The sequence below is a fragment of the Martes martes genome, assembly GCF_963455335.1.
Source record: "Martes martes genome assembly, chromosome: 9".
Taxonomy (NCBI): domain Eukaryota; kingdom Metazoa; phylum Chordata; class Mammalia; order Carnivora; family Mustelidae; genus Martes; species Martes martes.
The window spans coordinates 45,238,465-45,258,116 of record NC_137896.1 but is presented as its reverse complement, the minus strand read 5'-3'; positions in this window follow the sequence as shown (position 1 = coordinate 45,258,116).

Genomic DNA, 19,652 nt, shown 5'->3' with positions numbered 1-19,652 from the left:
TTTGATATGAGGAAGTGGAGATGCAAGGTGGGGGGGTTTGGGGGGAGGTAGGAAAAGAAAAAATGAAAAGATGGGATTGGGAGGAAGACAAACCATAAAAGACTCAATCTCAAGAAACAGACTGAGGGTTGCGGGGGGGAAGGGGGACGGGAGAGGGTGGTGGGGAAATGGACATTGGGGAGGGTATGGGCTATGATGAGTGCTGTGAAATGTGTAAACCAGACGATTCACAGACCTGTACCCCTGGGGATAAAAATACATTATATGTTTATTAAAATAAAAAAATTAAAAAAAAAAAAAAAAAGAAATATAGTGGGCATTGGTCACCATGCAACATTATTACAATATGACTGACTATAGTCCCTGTGTCATACATTTTATCCCCATGACTTGCTTATTTCATAACTGAAAGTTTGTACCTCTTAATCTCCTTCATCTATTTTGCCCACCACCCACCCCCTTTCCTTCTGGCAACTGCCAGTTTGTTCTCTGTATTTATGAGTCTGTTTTGGTTTGTTCATTTGTTTTTTTTTTTTTTTTTAGATTCCCCATATAAGTTAAATAATATGGTATTGTTTCTCTGTCTGACTAATTTCACTTAACATTATCCCTCTAAGTTCATACATGTTATCACAAATGGCAAGATTTCATTCTTTTTTATGGCTCATATTTTCTTTATCCATTCATCTATCAGTGGACACTTAAATTGCTTCCACATCTTGGTTATTGTAAATAATGTTGCAATAAACATAAGGGTGCACATATCTTTTCAAATTATGTTCAAAAACAAAGAAATTGTTTTCTTTGGATGAATACCCAGAAGTGAAATTACTAGATTGTACGGTATTTGTTTTTAATTTTTTGAGGAACTTCCATACCGTTTTCCATAGTGCACCAATTTACAATCTCACCAATAGTGCACAAGGGTTTCCTTGTTCTCCACAGCTTCACCAACTCTCCCTATATCTTGTCTTTTTTATTCTGGCCATTCTGACAGGTGTGAGCTGCTATCTCATTGTGGTTTTGATTTGCATTTCCCTGGTGATGAGTAATATTGAACATCTTTTCATGGGTGTTGGCCATCAGATCCTCTGCCCATTTTTTAATTGGATTATTTGTTTTCTGGTGTTAACCCCTTATTGGATATACCATTTACCATATCTACTCCCAAGATTGCTTTTTTGTTTTGGTAATATATTTCACTTTTCTGGTATAATTTCAAGTGATGATTCATATGGTATGCATGTCTGTTCTATTCTGAATATGAATGTCCCTGGTATGCCAATCTGTTGTCTGCCAATCTGAAGACAGTGGAACAGTTCAGATTCCCATAATGCTCTTGCCTTCTCAAAGGCCAGTCTGCATATTCAGGAGAACATCAGGGTATGAATGAGAAAGCCCACCTTGAATCTTCAGTCAAATCCATTTGCAAAGCTCATTCAGAGGGGAAAGTTGCTGCTCAAAGCCCAAGAGCTTTTTGTGCAAAAAACACCTTGATAAATCCCTCGCATCCCTTCACAGAATGCCTTTAATTACATTAAGTAAAACACACAGATGTACAAAGGAAACCAATCATGCTGAACAACAGCCATCCAAATATTTTTAAACAAAATTTATGAGGTATTGGTTGTAATTATTACGTGGTACAGGACCCACTTGCCTATCTACTCATTAACATGACTTTGAAGTCATAATGAGTATAGACAATATTTTGAGACAGCTGCAAACCCTATGAATATAATATGAAAATGTGTGGTTTCTATTGATGCCAAAATCACAGACCCTTCAGATGCCACTGTGAGTTGTTACCTACATAACTGAAGGAAATTCTAATTTATATGTAGCTTTCCATGAAAATAAAGGTGCAAGTCTATTTCTTATTCAAGTTTACAGAACCCCTGAATTCTACCCTCAGAACACTGTGCCCTGTTGGTGGACGCCAGGGTGTTCTAGAGTGTTAATAACATCCATGAATGGTTGTCTAAGCCATTCTTCTGGCTGCTCTCTGAGCATTTTTGTCCCCACAGCTCACACTAAGAAGGCCAAGACTTGGAAAGGTCAAGCCATGGGATGACACAACAGTGAGCCCACCCAGCTCTAGGCACTAGTGTGGAGGTTCTCCTTCCGTCTGAGTAGCCTCAGCGTGGGGAAGCCAACATCTAGGCCTTGACGTTGGAAAGAGAGGAAGTAAGTGGAGACCCCATGCCCCCAACACCAGGGACATGATTAAATCTCCCAGCTGTCCTCCCTCTTCCCACCTCTCCTAGAGCATTCTCAGAGATAGAGGGAAACGTGGACATATGCAAGCCCTTTACAGGAGGGATAAATGTGGGGGAAATTCCTCTTCACAAGGCCTGGGGTGAAACTGTGGCCCCTGGGAGTCAGCAACTTGGGGCCCAGTTAATCTCGGGGAGGGCAGTGTCCTAGAAGCACTGTGGAAGCAGATGGGAAGGTGGGGGAGGAGGTTGCTACAGAAGTAGGAGTTGGAAGTATTCTCTCTCTCCTAGGACCTGGGCGGGGCCTGAAGCCTCCGGGAGGCTGGGCTTCTAGAAATGAAGTGTGAGGCTCAGGTCTTGCCTTCAGCCTCCCCCAGCCTTTGAACTCACCGAGGTGTAAAACAGCAGCTGCCTGGCCAAGCCCCAGCTCAGGAAATTGCTTTTTGTCTACTGGGGCTCCACATGTCTTTTCACTCTGCTGGCCTCTGGCCCAGCAGCCAATGAGATGTGCATCTGCCAGGCATTGGGCCCACACCCTGGCACCTGCCCCCCGCCTTGGTGATTCCTCATGGACCATACCCTCAGTCCGCATGGCACCAAGCAGAGCTCTGGGCTGGGAAGACACGTCCGCAGAGATGCACCAGGAATAAAGACTTAACTAAGGCTGTCACAGAAGTAGCTGGAGCTCCCCAGCCCCCAGTGACCCAACTGAAGTCTTAAGCAGCCAGCCCAGCTACCAGCCTTACCCAGTTTAGCTAAAATCTCTTCCAGGGGGTGGATGTGCCATACAGTCTCAATGCCTCTGTACAGTGAAGTCCCTGGTGGAGAAGCAAATTGAAAGCAGATTTCCTTCAGTTCTTAAAGGGGCCTTAAACCTAGTTTCCTATTAATCTGAACTTACTCATGAGGAAACAATCAAACAAAGGCAAATTGAGGGACATTCTGAAAACAACGGGCTTGGACTTTTCAAAATTGCCAATGTCATGGGGGCAGTGGCTGAGGAATTGTTCTAGAGATGAGGAGGCTAAAGAGATAAGATAGTTGAAAGCTGCGTGTGACTCTGGGCCGGGTCCTGGAGCAAACAAACCAGCAAGTGTTTGTAAAGGACATTATCAAGGCGGGGTTGGGGGGGGCGCCTGGGTGGCTCAGTGGGTTAAGCTTCTGCCTTCGGCTCAGGTCATGATCTCAGGGTCCTGGGATCGGGTCCCGCATCGGGCTCTCTGCTCAGCGGGGAGCCTGCTTCCCTCTCTCTCTCTCTCTGCCTGCCTCTCTGCCTACTTGTGATCTTTCTCTGTCAAATAAATAAATAAAATCTTTTAAAAAAAAAAAAGGACGTTATCAAGACAATCAGGAAAACTGGATTATACACTGTATATTATTAGACAAAAATATTGTACCAATGTTACATTTTCTGATAGGCATGACTACACTATGGTCATGCAGGCAGAGCTCCTTGGTCTCAGGAGAGATGCACGAAGTTTTTAGAGATGAAGGGTCCTATGTCTGTGACTATATCTCAAACAGGTTTAGAAAATACAATTAGATAGATAAAGAATTCTTTGCTTGACCAAGCTTCAGTCAGGCTCCTGAACCTTCTCTAAGGCCCCTCTGTCCACTTCCTCATAAAATCCTGTTTTAGCAAAAACTCTACTACGTAGGTTTAACCAGAACCCCCAGTGCTTGATTCCTGATCACCTCGATATCGGATCAGGTCCCTCATCCTTCACATCCCTCTGGTGATGCCCGACAGCCTGGCTTGTCTTCAGCAAGGACCCCAGGAGGTCAGCTTAATCAGAATCCTCCTTGTTCCTGGTGTTTCCTCCTGGTGATTTTTCCATCCACTGACTCCCACCCTGCTCTTTGACTATAAATCCCCACTTGCCCATGCTGTATTCAGAGCTGAGCCTCCCTTATCTCCCCCACTGCAAAATCCCATGATGGTAGTACTTACACCTATCATGATGGTCCCCAGTAAAATCTGCCTTACCACTTTAAAAAGTGTCACCGAATGTTTATCTTTAACAATAGATGATAGATAGATAGACGGATAGGAAGAGAGAGTGAGAGAGAGAGAGAGAGATGACAGATAGATAATTGGTAGATGATCAATAGATAGTAGATGGATAGATGATACATAGGTAGATAGATGATTGATAGAAAGACAGATTACTGATAGATGTTTGATGGATGACAGAGAAATAGATAGATAGATGATAAATTGATAGAAAGCACAAGTGGGGCAAGATTTTTTTAAAGATTTTATTTATTTATTTGAGAGACAGGCAGAGCCCAGGCAGGGGGAGAGACAGAGGGAAAGGGAGAAGCAGACTCCCCCTGAGCTGGGAGCGCAACACCAGGATCAGTCCCAGGACCTGGGGATCATGACCTGAGCGAAGGCAGATGCCCAACGGTCTGCGCCACCCAGGGGCCCAAATGAGGTAAAATCCTAATAACTGGTGACTCAAGATGAAAGGTAAAAGGATATATACCATAATACTTTTATGATCTTTCTACAAATGTTTTCCAAATAAAATTAAGGTAGACTTAGAAGGGTTCTTGCTAAAAAATAAAGAGGGACATTATTTGAAGACAAAGATGAAGAAATTTGTGACTTTCAAAAAATGTTAAGATAATGGTTATCTGCTCAGGAGAGTAAGCAAATGGGACCAGGAAGGCACTTCAAGTATCGGTGGGTTTGGGTAACATACAAGTGCTTAAGATGGATGTGGGTTCATTGCTTATTTTAGAAACATGCTTCATAAATTATAATATAAAAATATAATATATATAACATATATAATATAATATAAAAAATAAAATATATTACACATTGCCCTTCATAAGTATCAGTTATCACATAGAACTATTTCACAAAATACTTATTTTGCCAAAAAATCTTTGCTTTTTTTATTAACATTTCATTTACTTTCTTTATTTGTTTATTTACTCATTCTTAGAAGTAGATCAGTGGAAGTCTTTTATGGGGAGGCCGTGAAGTAACATGGATCTCTGATTGTCAGAGAATGTTCACCTCAGTTGGTGAAGTGTTTTGTTTACAACAGAGCTGCTTGGCTGTGTGGTGCCCAAATTTACCTGGTTTTCAGGACAACCTTCCCTAGTGATCACCAGCTTTCTGCTTTGAATTATTAGTCCATTTTTGTCCAGAAAGAAAGGGGCCTTTTTTTGCCCTAGGGATTTTATCCAGACTCTTTTTTCTCACAAGGACCCCTACCCACAAAGCCGCCCCCAGTGCTGAGTTACTTCTTCTATCTTTAGTGGGAAAGAGGGAGTTTCACACAAGGTATGTTGAATTTTTTCCCACCAGCCAAGGATGTTCCTCATGGCTGGGACCAGAAAGCTCCCTCACTGTAGTATAATTAATATATCCGGACTTTGTCCCCAGTTCCTGGCACAAAGATCCTAAAATCCTCAAATTTCCTGAGTGTCGAGTCCGTCTTTGGGGACTCATAGGGAATCCCTTTCAACCACATCTGAGTTTATGCTCATGAGGTGACAGGGTGGGGCCCCTTGACAGCTTTAGGATGGGACTGGGCACCAGACCATCCAAATGATTAGAGGGTTGGAAGTGTTAGCTCCATTCACAGACTTCCAAGAAAGGGAGGGGGAGGGCTGGAGATGGAACTCCATAAAAACTCTTAATGAGATTCAGAGAGCATCCTGGTTGGCAAACACAGGAACCATCTGGAGAACTCAGAGAGGGCATGAAAGCCCCAGTCTGTCCACACCTTGCCCTATGCATCATTTCCATTTGGCTGTTCCTGAGTTGTACCCTTTATAATAAACCACAAAATGGCAGTAAGGTGACTTCCTCAGTTTCTGTGAGCCATCCTAGTGAATTATCAAACCTAACAAGGACATCATGGGAGCCCTCAGTTTACAGACCGTCACTCAGAAGTGTAGAGGTAACCAAGGATTTGCAGTCAGTGTCTGAACTGGGAACGGTCTTATGGGATAGAGTTCTTTAACTTGTAATATCTAACTGCGGGTAGATTGTATCAGAATTAAATGGAATTGTAAGACACTCAGCTGGTGTTAGAGAATTGGAGAATCTACTGATATCAGAAAACATCCCACCCACCCTGCTCTCAGTCATCAAGTGTGTCTGGATCACCCACTGCTGCTGATGTGAGCAATATCGGCTCCAAGCCTCGAAGTAAAGGCAGAGCAGATACCAACTTAGTGTCTACATGGGCCAGACCCTGTCAAGGCTCCTTGTACACTCCATTCATTTCCTAGGACTGTTGTAACTAATTGCCACAGGCTGCGTGGCTAAAAACTACAAAAATGTGTTCTCTGACAGTTTTGGAGACTAGAGGTCCAAAATCAAGGTATTGGCCAGACGGTTTCCTCCATCCCCTGCAACCATTCTTGCTTTGGTGTTTCCAACCACTCATGGTGCTCCTTAGCTTGCAGACACGTCACTCAAATACCCGCTTGCAGCTTCACATGCTGTGTCCTTCAGTCTCTGTATCTCCCTCTCCTTAGAAGGACCCCAGTCATTGGATGTCCTTTAGATCGGCCTTTCTCAACTTGGGCTCCTCATTTTGAACCACAGATGACAAAAAAAACAAAAACAAAAACAAAAAAACACTTAAGTGACTCTGTTCTTAATGCTCCCAAGAATGGTAGATAACAGTATGACTCTACATGGATATGGATGCCTTAAGCTTACTTCTCAAAGAAACCCTGGTTTCATAACATAAGTTTGATGAGCTGAATGATGGTTTTCCAAAGATATGCAGTCCTAGTCCCCAGAACCCCAGAACCTATGAATGATACCTTATGGGGCAAAAGGAAATATAAAGATTACACTCATGGTCTGAGATGAGATCCTCCTAAAGGAGCCTTCAGGGTCATCACAAGGCTTTTTTATTTTTTATTTTTTTTAAGAGGAGGCAAGAAGATCAAAAAAGAGAATTCCTGTGACAACAGGAGCAGAAATAAGAGTGATGAGCTTTGCAGTTGGAGGAAGGGGCCATAAGCCAAGGAATGTAGATGTCTCCAGAAGCTGAAAAAGGTAAGGAAACGGAGTCTCCCTTAGAGCATCCACAGAGAGCCAGCCCAGTTCACACCTTGACATTGGCCTAGTGGAATTGATGTCAGACTTCCGGCCCCCAGAACTGGAGGAGAATACATGCGTGCTGTGCTGAGCCACCAAGTTTGTGATAATTTGTTACACCAGGCCCAGGGAACTGTTACTGTCACTGTCGCTTGTACTACAGAGTGAGGAACTACATGAGATTAGGAAGCTCTGAGTGCACCACCAATGCTTGTTAACTGCAGGCTCCGCCATCACCATAGGAGAATCTGAGTGGGCCATTTTGCTGGAGAGCCTCTGACATCTGTGTCTTTAATTCCTTCTTCTTGGGTTAGACAGATTTCCTGGAAAATACATCTCTGGAGTGCTAACTGGAGGGGGAGACTAGCTGCAGTGTCCAGGGAGCCAGGTAAGGAAAAGGGGTGGGCATCTCGGCATCCAGAGTGCCCCTTATCTCCGGACCAGAGACCACGGACTCTTCATCTACAGATACCCTTTGTCCAAGTGGCCATCCACCACAGAGATCAGAGCTCTTCACAAACAGACTCTCGATCTAGTCTTCTTCCTTGAGTCTTTCTGCTTCCCTCTCCCTTCTAGAAATACAGTTCAATTCCTGTGTTGGTGGGGGAATATGTGATATAAATCTGCTGCTTTGTGATGTTCTTCTCTACAGCCAACTTTTCCTTCTGTTTTTGTTTTGTTACCAATTAACTCTCATTCACCTGTCCCCTGGCACCATTATCCAGGCATTCAAAACTACCTTTTAAACAATGTAGCAGTTTATGAAGCTGTTATCTCTAGCTCCAAATCCACCCTTCTGTACTCAGCTTTGCGATGCTGGGAGTCCGCATCCATGTTTCTGCTCCGCCAATGGCTCCCCGTCAGCTGTAGGAGAAAGAGGACTGTCTTTCCTCCTGTTCCTGATGCCTCCTACTATACTTTCTGTACCACTTCACATCAGCAATCCTCCTCCCCCAGGTGGTGGCAGTTCCTTCCCACAGCAGCAATGCACCCAGTTTGCGGTTTTTCCAATACTGGCGGATCCAGTCTTTGTGCCCCCGCTCGGATGTGAGTCCCAGCACCACGGGACCCTTCCTTCAAGCTTCACAGTCGTAGAAACTTCCAACCCTTCCTTCTGTTCCCTCATCCTTAGAGAAAGACGCTGTTTCCTTCAGTTGCCACTGCCATGATACTTCAGAGTTCTTTTTTTTTTGTCTTTCAGTTACCCCACTGACAATTCTTTATGTAGATTCTCTTGGTTCAAATAACCGTGTGCTTTGTTTCCTCACCGGTTCAAGCACTCACTATGAACAGCACGAAAGCCCTGTGTTAGGTGCTAAGCCAGAAAGAAAGAGCCCTCCCCCTCCTCAAAGGCTGACATATTTCCAAAGGATGAGGAGATGGCTCCCCAAGATGAATCAGGCTTTGTCTTTGTGCTGAACTGGATAAACATTTGGAACAGTGTGGTTTTTGGTTCCCATGGGGCGGTATCCCTCAACTCTAAGGAAATGACTTCAGATATCAAGTCTCCCGTAGCTGTGCCTCTGACATGCCAGGGGACAGCAGGAGACTTGGACAATAGAGCTGTCCATGTCCTCCAGGTCAGCCAGGATGGTGGTTTTGCTCAGCAAACAGACCCTCTCTGTCAAGTGCTTTTGCAAAATAACCTGCCCGGCATAGAAACAGATACTCACCATGCCTGAAGGAATGAATCCTGCTTGCGAAAGAGCTCCAACGGGATATTTCAGATCTTGGCAGAGTTCCCTTGGCAGCTGTGAAATGCTTCTTTAATTGTTCTCCAGATCCCTGCTCGAGACTGAAACAGCTTTTCTCTAGATAGGAAAGCCGGTGCTAGAAAGGAAGAGGCAGGTTCAAGCAGCCACGGTTACCCAGAGCTGTCTTCTTTCCTTCCCGGGTCAGACCCATGGGTCACCTGACTGAGAAATATGGTCTCATGAATCCTGTGGCTGGTGTCCTCTACATCTCCCCCCAACCCTTCTAGGCTAGACTGGAGCCTCTTTGAGAACTGGGATTGAGTCTTACTTATATCACTGTCTCTGGTGTGCAGCACGATACCTGACCCCTGCCGGTGCTATCGGTGTTCTTGCGGAGCTGAAACAAAGTGAACTGAGTATTATAATTCCTAGTGGAAGCTTTGCAGACTGTAGAAACATGACCCCACATTCGGACCTACAGCCTATAGTGTTTTTGCCCCTTTATTCACCTGTTTCCCCTTCCATTAATCAGACGAGAGAGAGAGAGAAAGGGGGAGTGGGTTGGCTGTTCCACCCTCCCCATGGCCTCAATGAAAATGCCCAGAGCTGAGGAAGGGGCACAAGGTTGCCCAGGCATCCCAGGCACAGGAGGAGGCAATCCCAAGATGAGACACGTTCAGGCAAGAACGTGCTTGCCAATCATCTTCTTACCTTAAAAATTGAGCTCTTGTGGGGCGCCTGGGTGGCTCAGTGGTTTAAAGTCACTGCCTTAGGCTCAGGTCATGATCCCAGGGTCCTAGAATGGAGCCCCACATTGGGCTCTATGCTCAGTGGGGAGCCTGCTTCCCCCCTCTCTCTCTGCCTGCCTCTCTGCCTACTTGTGATCTCTGTCAAGTAAATGAGTTTTTTAAAAAATCTTTTTTTAAAAAAATCGAGCTCTTGTAACTTCTGTTGTAACAACAAAAAAAGCAAAATGTAAATAGAACAAAGTAGCTTTTACATCTATGAGATTGGTAGTAATTATTAGTATTAATAATAATACTAATTAGTGTTAACATCCAACGTATGCTGAGATTGAGTTTTTTCATTCACCAATACCACTGACAAAAGTCAAGAAAGATGGGCCGCACTATACATGCATTAGAATGGCTAAAAAAAAAAAAAAAAAACTGTCCATACCAAGTGCTGGCGAAGATACAGAGCAACTGGACTTCCCATACGTTGCCTGGTGAAAATGCAAAAAGGCACAGCCACTGCGGAAAAGGCATGGCACGGTGTTTTTCTTTTTAACTGAAAATAAACTTACTATATTACTTAAAAATCCCACTCACAGGTATTCACCCAACAGAAATCAAAACTTAGGCTCACACACAAGCACACACGCACAGAAACCTAATAAGAATGTTTGCGCCAGGTCTATTCATCATCATCCAAACTGGAAACATCCAAGCGTCCTTCAGCAGACTGTCAGACTGTGGTACATCCACACTGTGGAACGCTCACCACTCAGCACTAACGAAGAACCAGCTGTTCAAGGAGGGTGGATGGCAAAAGTGTGCCACTGAGAGAAGGAAACCAGATTCAAAAGGCTGTTCATGGTCTGGTTCCATTTATATCACAGTCTAAACAAGGTAAAATGAAGATGGAGAAAAGATAGCCATTGCCAGAGATTGCCAGGAGTGTTTAACTACAAAGAGGCACCCCACGGAGTTTCTGGGGTGAGGGAACTGTTCTGTGTCTTGATCGAAGTGATGGTTTCAAGAACTATACCTGAGCTAAAAGCCTTTCAACTGTACACTGAAAAGGGCTGGGAGTGTACACAGATTTTAAAAACAATAATTGTGAGAAAGAGATACAACGAATAACACGTGATGGGAGGGTTCTGGAGAAATGGATGAGTCCAAACCTGAGGCAAGGAGAAGGACATGGTAAGTCTGAAGCAACTACTGCCACAAAGTGAGGACAGGCTCAGAGGGCACGAGTGCAGCCTGAAGCGGCTCCCCCTGGCCAAATCTAGGGTTATCTGGCTACCAAAATGAATTATTGCAGAAATACACTAAATATAAAAAGAATAGATGGGGGCACCTGAGTGGCTCAGTGAATTAAGCCACTGCCTTCGGCTCAGGTCATGATCTCAGGGTCCTGGGATCGAGCCCCGCATCTGCCTCAGCATCCCTGCTGAGCAGAGAGCCTGCTTCCCCCTCTCTCTCTGCTTGACTCTCTGCCTTCTTGTGATCTCTCTCTGTTAAGTAAATAAAATCTAAAAAAAAAAAAAAAAAGAATAGATGAATCACCACGAGTACTGAAAAAGTTGAGAGAAAGAAAAGTTTTCCTCTACAGAGTAGTAACAATTAATTAAAAAAAAAAAAAAAAGCAGTGACAATTTAAAAAAAAAAAATTTCCTGGGGCGTCTGGGTGGCTCAGCCGGTTAAGCATCTGCCTTCGGCTCAGGTCATGATCTCAGGATCCTGGGTCCTGGGATGACTCCTAGGTTGGGCTCCCAGCTCAACAGAGAGTCCGCTTCTCCCTCTCCCTCCACTCCTCCCTCACTACCCCCTCATTTGCTCCTGTGTTCTCTCTCTCTCTCAAATAAACAAAATCTTTTAAAAATATAAAATAAAATAAATAAATAATAAATTTAAAAAACGTTCCTCAAGGGGCACCTGGATGGCTCAGTTGGTTAACCATCTGCCTTTAGCTCAGATCATAACCTCAGGGTTCTGGGATAAGCCCTGCGTTGGGCTTTCCGCTCAGGAGTCTGCTTCCCCCTCTCCTTCTGTGCTTTCTCTATCAAGTAAAAAAATGAAATCCTAAAAAAAGTTTCCTCAAGAAATCAAAAATAGAAATACTATATGACCCAGTAATTCCACTACTAAGTATTTACCCAAAGAAAATGAAAACACTAATTCAAAAGCATATAGGCACCCCTGTGTTTACTGCACCATTGTTTACAATAGCCAAGATGTGAAAGCAATTCAAATGTCCATCCATGGATAAATGGATAAAGGAGATGTGATATAAATATAATACACTTATATATATTTATACATATATAAAATGGACTATTACTCAGCCATAAAAATGTATGAGATCATACCATTTGAGACAACATGGATGGACCTCAAGGGTATTATGCTAATTGAAATAAATCAGACCGAGAACCACAAATGGCATATGATTTCACTCGTATGTAGGGTTTAAGAAACAAAACAAATAAACAAACCAAAAAAAAAGACAAAGAAAACAGACTCTTAACTACAGAGAACAAACTAACGGTTGCCAGAAGGGAGGTCTGTAGGGGGATAGGGGTGAGACTGAAAAAGGCAATTTAGAGTACATTTATCATAAAGAGCACTGAAAATTATATAGAATTGTTGAATCCTCATATTGTAGTCCTGAAACAAATAAACAAACAAAAAAGTAAGAGATAATAGAAAATGAAACTCAACCACTTTACAGCCAGAGAAGAAATCATTGATTCAGGCAAAGACCATCAATGGATTTTAAAATCCCCAGGGGGAGAGATGTTGAAAAGCAGAATATTCATTCTCCCAACATCACTCAGTCACTCATTCATCACTAAGGATTGGGGTACTTTTCCAGTGGAGACATAAGGCAGACACTTCCTTAACAAAGTGATCAAAAAGTGAACCTCACCAATCAGAGACAAGTTGGTATCACGTTCCTCCTGACATGATGCCCTGAGGAGGAAGCAGTATCATCTGCGTGATGGGCCGTCCATGAGAGTCGTGTTAAATCCATCCTGAGGAAGCAATCAGATCAATCCACGTGGAGAGCCATTCTACAGTACTCCTCAAAACGTCAGTGCCATGAAAAACCACACAGAGAGGAGACCTGTTCTGAGTTAACGGAAATAAAAGAGACATAGCCACAAAACTCAATATATGAGCCTTAATTCTATTCTGGTTCAAAACAAAAACTATTGAATATTCAATAATCTGATGTGAATTTTACATTCCAAAACTGTACCTTATCAATGAGAAAATTTCCTTGGTGTGGTGATTAGATGATGCTTATGTAAAAGCATGTCTTTGGGGGCGCCTGGGTGGCTCAGTGGGTTAAGCCTCTGCCTTCGGCTCAGGTCATGATCCCTGTCCTAGGAAGGAGCCCTGCGTTGGGCTCTCTGCTCAGCAGGGAGTCAGCTTCCCTCTCTCTCTCTGCCTGCCTCTCCACCTACTTGCAATCTCTGTCAAATAAATAAATAAAATCTTTAAAAATAATAATAAAAAATAAAAGCATGTCTTTGTTCTGAAGAGATACACGCATAAGTGTTAAGGAGTCAAATGTCATGATGTCTACAACTAACTCTCAGAGCTTGATAAAAATGAATCAGAGATAGAATGCAAATGTGACAAAATGTTAACAGTTTGTAGATCTGTAATAGGTGAAGCGTTTACATGGGTTCATTGTACTTATTGTGGCAATTTTTTCAGAGACTATAATTCAAAAAAATCACAGGGAAAAGAAAATGTTTTTAAATGATCAGGAAGTCTTCATATTGACAAGGACATAGGGTGCTAGATATTCTCATGGATAGCTGCTGCAAGTATGAGGTGATACGTCCTGCTCAGAGGGAAGTTAAATGCATATCGAAGTGTATATAAACTGAGCACATGCTTTGACTAGACACCCCACTTTTCAGTTAAATTAATGAAAGAAACCACTAATGCACAAAGTTGTATATGCTCCGAAGTTCCATGACAGCCTTAGTTTTCATACCATTGAAAAACTGGTCAATAAATTATGGAGCGTTTCTAGCATTGAGGTCTAGACCATGGGCTCTGAAAGTGGATGCCTGCGGGTGCTGTTTAATTGCTGGTGCCTCAGTTTCCCCATCTGTGAAATCAGCACAATAAAAAAAAATCCTGTCTTGTAGACTGGTTAGGAGATTATGGAAGATCATTCATTGAGATTGAGAGCATTTAGTACAGTGCCTAGCAGAGAGCAGGTATCAAGCCAATACTATGTATTATTAGCTCTTATGTAATTGATACAGAGGAGGATGCAAAAAATAATTTTACTGGAAAGAAGCCTATGACATGGTGCTAAGTCAAAGAGCAGACCACCAGAGATGAGTGCAAGTTCTAATTCCACTTTGATAAAAGTGCATTTTCATTTCTACTTGGTTATATTCGTAGCGAGATGCTCTCCCAAGGATGGCCACCTAAGTGTTAACAGTGGATAATCGTTAGGTGGGGGGACCTTCCAGCCTTTTATTTTCTTCTTTGTACACTTCTATATTGTTTGATTTTCTTTCTTTCTCTTTCTTAATTTCTTTCTTTCTTTCTTTCTCTCTTTCTTTTCTTTCTTTCTTTTTTTTTTTTTTTACAACACATGCATAATGTTTTTATAGTCAGATTTTTATTTGGAGAAGATAAACAAGTCACAGGTCCGTGGGTCTGTCTGCTCAGACCTGGCTTCATCTGAGCATCCCGCCAGATGTCCTGCTAGATGAGGAATGACCGGCCATTTCTCAACATCCTGCCTGTATACTGACATCCCATGACCTTTGACACAATTCACTGTTTCCTTTCCTCCGCCTGGGTGTTCTGCAGCAGCTCTGCCAGGCACGCAGCAGGCATTCAGTAGATGTGCGTTTGTTCTTTATATTCGCCAGGGGATTATGTGTTCTCCACATTTCTACCTTATTTTCACACAGCAGGTGTTGTGGGCTTGCAATGTGTGGCTCACGGAATGACAGTGTAAGCGCAGAAGATTCACTGAATCCTACCTTGGAGGGCACTCAACTATTTCCTGGGTGTTTTTAAAAGGCATCCTCACGGTCCTGCAAAAATGCAGCTCCGAGGCTCATTTCTCAACCCCTGGCTCGCTGCAGCCTCCCTGGAACCGAGGTGCCAAGCACCAAGATGACCACAAGATGGCAGTCTTTCCCTGCATCAGGCCGGGCGGAAGCCTGCATCCCAGACTCGTGTGTTTCTGAATCCAGCTTCTGTGCTGTCCGAAGCAATTTCAGGAAAGAGATTCTTCACTAAAGCGACCTTCACTAAAGAAGAGAACAGTAGGATTGAATATTCGGAAACAGAGGAACTCGAAGAAGAAAACACAATTTCCCAACACCACGTGCTCACTCAGCCTTCTCTTCAACAAAAGTTGCAACAGCTTTGTGTTGATTTGCAGTCTGCAGTCGAATTAGAATTGCCAAGCATCCCAGCGAGCTCTGAATCCACATTCCTTTATCCCTTTGTGCCACTCAAAGCCAGATATTGATGTCTGAAAACAAGATACATAAGCTTCATTATTTAAGTGCCTTTTCCTTAAACAAGAACGCTTTAATACTTAACAAGGTAGGGAAGCTACATAATTTAAAATCTATGCGAACAGAAATAAGAAATTATTTGTAGCGGTCTCCACTTTTACACCCACCAACAAAGAAAGACATTCACAATTTTTTGCCTTCCCAGGGCCCCAAAATACAACACTGGCCTGTTCTCCTGCTCCCGGCAGAAGCTGCAGCTGAAACTGGTCTTTATCAGCTTTTCTTTCTCAATATTTACCAACCAATAAATCTTTTTTTCCCCTAAGACAACTGACATTCGAATCCTGTTCATGTGGAGGCTTGTTATCCAAATAATATAAAATAAACTGCTTCATTATCCACTGAAAAAGTATTAAGATGGAATTTTTTTCCCCCTTGTGAGTCAGTATTGAAGAAGGGAGGACGGTGTTTCCATCTGAGGGGAGGGTAGCTGCCTGGCTGTAAGGGGCACATCTCAATCCAGGGGCCTCCTTTTGGGGGGGTCTGGTGGAGCGCCTCCTCTCTGTCATGGGGGCATGTGTGCTAATCAGGGGAAATCTGTCTCTTTTGGCTCAAAAGCCTTCCCATAGAGCCTGTTCCAAAGTTGGCACCAGCAGGGGCCAGCCGGTCTGTACCCCGAGGACTCCATAGGACAGAGAGGTTGCCAGAGTCGGGGGGTATTTTGCCCATTTCCAAAGTGGAGGACGTCAGCCTTTTGGTAAGAATTCTAATTCTATTGTTCTATAAGACAATGCTACCTTCTCTTCCTTCTATGTGAGGTGCGTGCGGTGTCATGGAGAGAGTGCTGGCGTGAGGTGCCAGGATGTGTGAGGTCTGGGGCGGGCCCTACTAACTGCTTGGTGGGACCAGCCCCAGAACCTGCCTCAGTTTCTCCATTTATAGACTGAGATGTCGTCCTACTTGCTGTTCCTTCAGACCTCCCTATGATTCTACTTAGCAAGGATCTGAAATGAAGGAAGGGGCTTTGGGGCACTGAGAACTCCCAGCCATCAGAGACCCCAAATGCTGGCTTTGATCTTAATGGAGATGAAACAATTCAGCCCCTGGAGAATCTTCCAGATAAAAAAAAATTTAGACTATTAATAGTAATAGATAATATTTACATGGAGATTTTATTATACCAGTCTTTCTCTAAAGGTTTGTCATATCAAGTAATTTAATCCTAACAATACTGCCATAGTGTACTCATTGTATACTTGAGATTAAATAATTTCCCCAGGGTCACGTTGCTGGTGACTGAAAGATCTGAAGCCAGGGGGGCTTGGCTCTATAGTTCATTCTCTTAAATTCCTGCTCCCTGGCTGGTGGCAATTCCAGGTAACCTCTGAGGGTTGTCACTTCCTGGGCTGGTCATAGGCAGAGCTTCGTGCCAGATCCCACGTCTGTTGGGTGAGTCATGGCTCTAGTCTTGGGCGCCACTCTGTGAGTGGTCCTGTGTCCTTCCCATCCCACCACCCCATTTTTATTCTACCTTTATTCTGACAGGCATGACTATGGGTGATATCCATACGAATCAGAGTACTGACTTTATTTTATAACTACATAACTACAGGTTCTGATATTATTTTATAACTACATAAATAACTCATAAGTAATGTTTCTTCATTAAAAAAAAAAAAAGAAAGAAAAAGCAAGCCTGACAGATAAGGCTACAAAAATCCCCTGTGAGCATCACCATTCCAGTTTCCTCTTCTCCATGAGCTGCCATCATTTTGGATATAGTCTTGCAAAATATTTTCTATACAGCATATACACTTAGAAACATGTAGTAGTGCTTTATACTTTACGGGAGCTTTTATTTCTTGCAGAAATGGTATTATGCCCTATAAATTATCCAGGAACTCCTTTCCTTACTCAATGGTACATCTTTCCATATGTCTACCCACAGACCTACACATTCTTTTCAACTGTTGTAGAGTAGTCCACTGCATGAATGAATTTTAGTCTATTTGTCTATTCCCTTTTCAATGGATAGGTAGATTGTTTCTAAATTTGTATTATTCCAGACATTGCCACAACGTACTTCCTTTCATATGCTTTCTTTTGCAGATGTACAACTATTTCTATGATGTAAATACTAAAAGTGAAATTGCTGGGTGAGTGCATATTTTATTAAACTGACACAAATACCACTTAATATTCTTACAATGCTTTCCCCAGAATGTTTAGGAATTTTAAACTCCATGATAACCCCAAATGGCTATAAACAGTAACAATATCAGTAAGAGTTGCAGGCATTGAGATGCAGGAATGAGGAGAACGGGAGTCAGTAATGGTATGAATTGTAAGTTCACGCTTTTTGCTTCCACCAAGAAAACATATTAGAATACAAGAAGGGTAAAAATGAAATAATGAAATTATTAATAGTGAAAACTTTTAATTATTAATTAAATAATGAAATATGATAATTTCATATTTATATGTGATATATTTATGAAATGTGAAATATATGTGAAGTATGATAATTTCATTAATAGGGGTTAATCATGAAAATTTTTCAAGGTACTGTAATTGAAAGAATTTTAAGAAACTTATTTGGAAATATGACTGAGGTCTTATGTGATTTACATGCATTTCTGTCCTCCCGCACAACCCATGCTGCAACCAGGAGCTCTTCTGCCCACCACCAACTCTAGAAAGCAGTACCACTTCTGCACATGGAGATTCCAAGGAGTCCCGAACAACATGTGTTGAAACAGAGACATATCCAAGGATAAAGGGTTAAGTCTGCTGGCCATGATATAAGTGGCTATGTGCCCTGATGGAAGTTGGTTAGACCCTGACCCGGTGCACGCCACATGCACACACAAACACGCGCACGCGCTCGCGGGCGTGCTGAAGCATCCACGCATTTCTGCAACTCCAAGGTTCAGACATGGGACCTCTCATTCCCAAGAAGAGCACCATGGGGTGAAGAATGCGCCATTGGGCACATATATGGAAGCACCCAGGCCTCTTGGAACATACTTTGAGTCTACGAAAAATTGGAAAGAGGATTTTGCTGTAAGTGAGTGGAACCCCAAAACCAGCCTCCACCAAGGTAGAAGGTCCTATAAATCCTCACGTTCTGTCCACCCTCTCTCAGATGGAGACCATTCTCTGATCCTCAGACCCACCTGGGACTAAAAAGTGAACGAAGTTGGACCTTATGGAACCTCGTCTTCCACTTTCTTGGTACATCCCCTACTAAAGACAAGTCATTTTTCTTTCTTGTCACTCCCAGTTCCAACACACCTTACCTTTTTTTCTTCCACCCTTTTCCCTTTCCAGAACTACCTTCACAAAAGTGGCTTCCGTCTGCTCTCTAGGTCTGTGCTATTCAGAGAACAGTCAGGAGTCCACACTGGTAACATGTTTTGGTCTGTTGTGTTGGTCTGTCATGGAGCAGGTGGAGATTCAGAGGGTAAATGTTTATAAATTTTTATAGCAATGTGACAGAATAACTTTAGGTCTGCTAAACCTAATCATAAATTTGGACTTGAATTTTGAATATTTATTTCACTTCCTTAGTAATTTATTTGTATTGTATTTTACAAAAATATCCATCCATTGAGATGTTCTCTCTCAGTCTCTTAATTTCTTCTATGGGCTTGTTATTTCATGCTTCATGGAGCAGGTGGGACAGGAGGTTCCTGATTCTGAGTACCCCTCAGTATAAGCGACTGTGTCCTTTGCTGGTATGGGTGGCTTGTGTGATGCCATGTGTTTGTGAAGAGGGAGTTTGATGTTTGGGTTTCTTCTTTGGTGTTTTCAGTAGGAGTGCAACTTTGAAACAGTCCACGCATGAAGACTTCTGCCTGTTTAAGACCTCCAAGAGCAACAAATGTTTTTCAAGGTTTTTCTCAGTGCTTAAGGGCAAACAAGACTGAACTTTGACAAAGTATGCTCCAGTTGTCTGTTGCTGAATAGCAAACCTCCCCAAAACATAGTGGTTCCTTAAAGGACACATTACCAATGAAGATACACAGGTGGCAAATAAGTATATGAGAAGATGTTCAACATCATAGGTAATCAGGAAATTGCAAGTTGAAACAACTACAAGATACCACTACACACCCATTAGAATGGCCAAAATCCAGAGCACTGACAACACAAACGCTGGCAAGGATGTGCAGCAACAGCAACTCTCCCTCATTAATGTTGGAAATACAAAAAGTATAGCCACTTTGGGAGACAGTTTGGTGGCTTATTACAAATCTAAATGTAGTCTTACCATATGACCCAATGAGCAATCACGTTCACTGGTATTTAGCCAAATGTGTTGAAAACATATGTTCTGACAAAAACTTGCACATGAATGTTTATAGTAGCTTTATTCAGATAATTTGAATAAATAAATAATTTGGATAATTTGACATAATTGC